Below are 6,637 nucleotides of genomic sequence, written 5' to 3' on the forward strand. Positions count from 1 at the left end.
TTTTTTCACTTTGCCTCAGTTCAGTGGAATACAGGATGGACAACCTTAATGGAAAACTTAATTTCAAATAACACCCATTGATGATTTAGTCAGGTGAAGTCCCTGGGGACTGGAAAAAGGGAAATATTGAAACCATTTTTAAAAAGGGTAAAAAGGAGGACCCTGGGAACTATCGACCTGTCAGCCTCATCTCTGTGTCTGGGAAGATCATGGAACAGATCATAGAATCATAGAATCATAGAATCGTCAAGGTTAGAAAAGACCCCTAAGATCATCGAGTCCAACCATTAACCTATATCACTGCCAAGTCCATCTATACCATGTCCTCAAGCACCACATCTATCCGTTCTTTAAATACCTCCAGGGATGGAGACTCAACCACTTCCCTGGGCAGCCTGTTCCAATGCTTGACCACCCTTTCAGTGAAGAAGTTTTCCTAATATCTAACCTAAACCTCCCCTGGGGCAGCTTGAGGCTGTTTCCTCTCGTCCTATCACTCGTTACTAGGGAGAAGAGACCGACCCCCACCTCGCTACAACCTCCTTTCAGGTAGTTGTAGAGAGCAATAAGGTCTCCCCTCAGTCTCCTCCAGACTAAACAACCCCAGCTCCCTCAGCCACTCCTCCTAAGACTTGTGCTCTAGACACTTCACCAACTTCGTTGCCCTTCTCTGGACACGCTCCAGCACCTCAGTGTCCTTCTTGTAGCGAGGGGCCCAAAACTGAACACAGTATTCGAGGTGCAGCCTCACCAATGCTGAGTACAGGGGCACCTCCCTGGTCCTGCTGGTCACACTGTTCCTGATACAAGCCAGGATGCCATGGGCCCTCTTGGCCACCTGGGCACACTGCTGGCTCATGTTCAGATCCTCCTAGAAGCTTTCCTAAGGAGGACAGGGAGATGATTCGAGACAGCCAGCATGGCTTCACCAAGGGCAAGTCCTGCCTGACCAACCTGGTGGCCATCTATGATGGAGTGACTGCATCAGTGGATGAGGGAAGAACCATGATGTCATCTGTCTCGACTTCTGTAAGGCCTTTGACATGGTCCCCCACAATATCCTTCTCTCTTAATTGGAAGGATATGGATTTGATGGGCAGACTGTTTGGTGGATAGCAAACTGGCTGGATGGTCGCATCCAGAGGTAGCGCTCAATGGCTCGATGTCCAGATGGAGATCAGTGACAAGTGGTGTCCCTCAGGGGTCTGTACTGGGGCCTGTGCTATTTAATATCTTCATCAATGACACAGTGGGATTCAGTGCACCCTCAGCGAGTTTGCAGATGACACCAAGCTAAGTGGTGCAGTTGACACGCCTGAGGGACAGGATGCCATCCAGAAGGATCTGGACAAGCTTGAGAAGTGGGCCTGTGTGAACCTCATGAGGTTCAACAAGGCCAAGTGCAAAGTCCTGCACATGGGCCAGGGCAACCCCCGGTATCAATACAGGCTGGGGGATGAAGGGATTGAGAGCAGCCCTGAGGAGAAGGACTTGGGAGTACTGATAGATGAAAAGCTGGACGTGAGCCGGCAATGTGCTCTCACAGCCCAGAAAGCCAACCGTATCCTGGGCTGCATCAAAAGAAGCGTGGCCAGCAGGTCGAGGGAGGTGATTCTGCCCCTCTACTCTGCTCTGGTGAGACCCCACCTGGAGTACTGCGTCCAGCTCTGGGGTCCTCAGCACAGGAAAGACATGGACCTGTTGGAGCGGGTCCAGAAGAGGGCCACAAAAATGATCAGAGGGCTGGAACACCTCTCCTATGAGGAAAGGCTGAAATAGCTGGGGTTCAGCTCTGAACAAGAAAGATGGGGATAGTCTTTTTAGCAAGGTCTTCTGCAACAGGACAAGGAGTAACGGTTTTAAACTAAAGGAGGGTAGATTTAGACTGAATACAAGGAAAAAATTTTTCACGATGAGAGTGGTGAAACACTGGAACAGGTTGCCCAGAGAGGTGGTAGATGCCCCATCCTTGGAAACAATCAAGGACAGGCTGGATGAGGCTCTGAGCAACCTGATCTAGTTGAAGATGTCCCTGCCAGTTGCAGGGGGGTTGGACTAGATGACCTTTAAAGGTCCCTTCCATCCCAAAGCATTCTATGATTCTGATTTAATATGAGAGGCTACTATTAATGAACTCTTAAGAACAGGACATTAACATAAATTCTTTATTGGGGTGTTGTGATTAAAAACAACTCTCCTTCATATTTTAAAGCTGAATTACTGGAAAACAATATTGAGGTATGAGATGTTCCTGTTTTATGATGATCCTGAAGGTATAGAATTAGATTTTTCTGACAGATTTACTGTTTTTAATCAGAATCAAAAGTGCAGACTAAAGTCATAGTTATAAGAAAATCTTAAATTTCCATTAATATTTTAATAGAGGCATCTGAAGCAGTCATTTTGCCCAGAACAACAGGTCAACTCTCTGAATATTTGATTTCAAAAGCTAAGTACAACTGAAAATATTGACTTAAACATAAAGTGGCAAGTATATCAACCAGGTACTGCCTTGAAGAAATAGACTGGTGTGGGACAGCAGCAAAACAAAAGAAGCAATTTTTGTCTTTTCATTAGACTGTTAGCAACAAATATATGGAATTCTAACTGAGTGCCTGAAGTCAGGCCTCTCAGATAATTTCTTTTTGTAATGTAAATGAAAATCAATGATTAATGTAGCATTTCCTGAATGGATACTAAAACTACTTCGTCTTTTTGATTAATCTCTTAGGCATACACTGCAGTTTGCATTGAAAAGAAAATCAGATATGAATTTACTCAGCCAAGAATACAGCCCTCTCCTAGTTAAAATGCAGGCTCTGTGTGCATCCATTGCCTGTATTGCATTGTGAAGAGAGGAGAATGGTTCTAAGCTGCACTGGTAGCGAAAGCCTCCAGCCTCTTTCTCCTCTTGCCCATCATTACTTGTCCCACCTCTAAAATCCATATGCAGTTGTGGGTGAAAGTCTGTCAACTGAATATGAAAAATACTCAGAGGACTTTCACTTATTGCTGCATGAATTGGTTTTCCAGTCTCTATTTACACGTCATAAACAATATAAATTCTAGCTTAGTTTTACCCTTTTTTTTTTAAAGTATAAGGGTGTGGCAATTAAAAACAGATTCCGCACATGAGTTTAGGTGAAGACAAGCGAAGACAAGTGAAGACAAGCGAAGACAACACTTTATTTTTACAATCTATCCCTTTTATAATATGATCTAGTGTTCACGAGCAAGCAAAACCCATCTCATTGGCTACTGTCTTGCGTCCACGCGTCCCCTCAGCATTACCCATTGGTTCTTCAAGTTGGTGCACGCGAATTCTGCTTTCAGGGATGTATCCAATCTCATCCTTAATTTTCTGCCTCTAAGTTTCACAAACTTGTTTGTAACAAGCCTCAAGGCCACAGCTGCATTCCTGCGAACCTGTTTGTAACAAGCCTCAAGGGCGCAGCTGCATCTCGTCAAAGTAAAACACTATCATCTCATTTATTCCCACAATTCCCCCTTTTTGTTTTTCTACTACAAAAGCTTGTTGAATCATATTTTATAGCATTTTCTATACCCAAGATACTAGTCAAGAAAATACCATTATTATAGTGCAAAATATTAGTAACAAGAAAAGACCCATTTTGATTAGAGACATTATCCACCTGCCAATTCCCCAACTTGTTAGTAAGTGATTCAGCCAATCAAATCCATCACTGACTTGTAATTTGCTAACTTCAAATCTTTGATTGCTTTATGGATTAATTCGGAGTTATCTGATAAGTCATTCCCCATCAGTCTTCTCAGAGTTCAGTGTCTTCTGCTGTTCGTTCTTATTATCCGATGCAAGAGCCGGTCTTACGCACCTTGCAGGCACCCACTTAGGTCCTACGTCTGTTGAGAAACAAGCATACCCTCTGCCCCAGGTTAGTAGATCAAAAGGACCTTCCCAATTACCTGTTTGTAGTGATTTTGTAAAAACTCGTGCCTTCTGTGGTGTGGCTGTTAAATCTTTTGATTGAAGAGACAGAAAATGAGAGATAATAACAGGAATATTATTTTCAGACATATTCAGGTAGTTCAACACGTACACAGCTTTACTTAGTCTGTCTGCTGGAGTGGGTCCTGGCATTCCCCCTTTTTGTTTTTGCAACATGGATTTTAGAGTGCGATGTGTGTATTCTACTACGGCTTGGCCTTGTGGTGAATGGGGAATTCCAGTGCTATGTTGAATTCCCCACTGATTAAGAAATTGTGTAGATTTACTACTAACATATCCGGGACCATTATCTGTCTTTATGCGGTGAGGGACCCCAAGGGCAGCAAAGGCTGATAGCCAGTGTCTAATAACATCTTTACTTTTTTCCCCATTGTGCGCAGTAGCCCATACAGCTCCAGAAAAAGTGTCTATAGAAACATGGACATACTTCAAGCGACCAAAGTCCATTATATGGGTGACGTCGGATTGCCAAAGCTGAAGTGCCTGTAGGCCCCGTGGGTTAACCCCTGTTGCCTGAATAGATGCAAACTGTCTGGGCACGCACGCAAAATTTCCTTTGCCTCTCCCCATGAGAGATCAAATTGTTGTTTTAATGCCCTTGCATTTTGGTGAAAAAAGGCATGAGAGAGCCTTGCTTGTTGTGTTTTTTCTGGTATAGGTTGTGACGAAACCGGTGCTGTTAAATGATCAGCCCTAGCATTTCCTTCTGTTATGAGCCCAGGTAACTGAGTATGACTTAGTACGTGCATCACAAAATATGGATGCTGCCTATTATTAATTAACAGCCACAACTGTTTAAACAGGCTAAACAGGTGTTCATTCCGGACATGTTTAAGCCATGCTTTTTCTAATCTGCGAACTACATTGCAAACATATAAAGAGTCAGAAATGAGGTTTATAGCCTGGTTAGTCCATAGAGTAAAAACTTGAACCACTGCATACAGTTCTACCACTTGTAGAGATCCTTGTATATGATACACCTTTTCCTGCCATTGTTCGTTATCAAACCACACAAGGGCAGCTTTTCCGATTTTTCCAGAGCCATCTGTAAAGATAGTGGGCCCATCTATGGGATAATTTTGACATAATGGTGTTCTCTGGATCAGAACTTCTAAATGTAATTGGATGAGTTTGTGGGCAGGATAATGTATATCTATCTTTCCTGGAAATCCTTCCAATGCTATTTGCAATGGGAGGCTATTTGCTTGGCACCATTCCAGATATTCCCCTGTCAATGGTATATAAATATGTTGTACTTCCGTGCCTGTTAACTGGACCACATGCTTTTGCCCTTTACAGATAATACCTGCTAGCATTTCTAATTGAGTAACAATTGTCTTTTTGGGCTGGTATGACAGAAAAATGCATTCCAAAACAACCAATGGATCTGTTAGTGTGGGTACCCATTGGCCTAACAATCCTAAGGCTTGGTAATTGTGGGAGAATATATAAAGTTGCAGGGGTTGATCTTCTACACGACGGTGTGCTTTTCGGTTTTGGATTGCTTGATTGAATTCTTGCAGAGCCTATCGCGCATCAGACGTCAACTGATGTGCAGATGCAAGGTTGTTATCTCCTTTTAGCAATTCAAAAAGAGGAGCTAGCTGTTCATTTGTCAGTCCAAGATATGGCCAGACCCAGTTGATGGTTCCTAACACTTTTTGTAGGTCATTTAGGGTTTTGATGTTCAGCTTAATCTGTATCAATTGGGGTTCAATTGTTTGTTGCAAGATTTTCCAGCCCAGATATTTCCAAGGCTCAGTTTTTTCTACCTTTTCAGGCGCTACTTCAAGTCTATATCTGTTTAGAGCTCGTCGTATCTCTTTTTCTACTGCTTGTAACTAGATTTCCGGTCTTCCGGCTATTAAAATGTCATCCATGTAATGGTAACACAATAATTGTGGATACTGCATCCCAATTGGTGACAAAGCACGGGCTACGTATTGTTGACAAATTGTTGGGCTACTTTTCATTCCCTGCGGTAGAACAGTCCAATGATACCTTTGCACGGGTTCCGATTGATTGACTGCTGGCACAGAGAAGGCAAAGCGTTTCGCATCCTCCTTCACAAGGGGAATGGTAAAGAAACAGTCTTTTAGGTCCATAACCAGGATGCTCCAATTGCGAGGAATCATTGTTGGTGACGGCATCCCAGGCTGTAAAGCTCCCATATCCTCCATAACTTCATTTATCTTCCAGAGGTCATGCAGTAATCGCCATTTTCCACTCTTCTTCTTGATAACAAATACTGGCGTATTCCAAGGGCTAGTGGTAGGTACTATATGTCCTTGTTCCAGTTTTTCCTGCACTAGATCTTTCAACGCTTGGGCCTTTTCAGTAGTCAGGGGCCACTGGTCCACCCACACTGGTTCCTCTGTTTTCCAGGTTAGTTTCAGTGTGGGTCGATATTCGGCCCACTCTTCAGTGGCCCCTATTAAAAATGTGCAGCAGAAGTAGACGTAGTAGTGGTAATAGTGGTCCCCTGGGCACTTAGTACATCTCTTCCCCATAAAGTTAGCAGAGCCGGCACTATGTAAGGTTTTGTAGATGCTACTGAACCCTCAGGAGTAATGATTTGGACAATATTAGCACTTTGCTTGGCTACCATTGAGCTATCAATACCTGCGATGGCACCGTGGGTGGAGACCA

This window comes from Platalea leucorodia, assembly GCF_965183815.1.
Source record: "Platalea leucorodia genome assembly, chromosome: 4".
Taxonomy (NCBI): Eukaryota; Metazoa; Chordata; class Aves; order Pelecaniformes; family Threskiornithidae; genus Platalea; species Platalea leucorodia.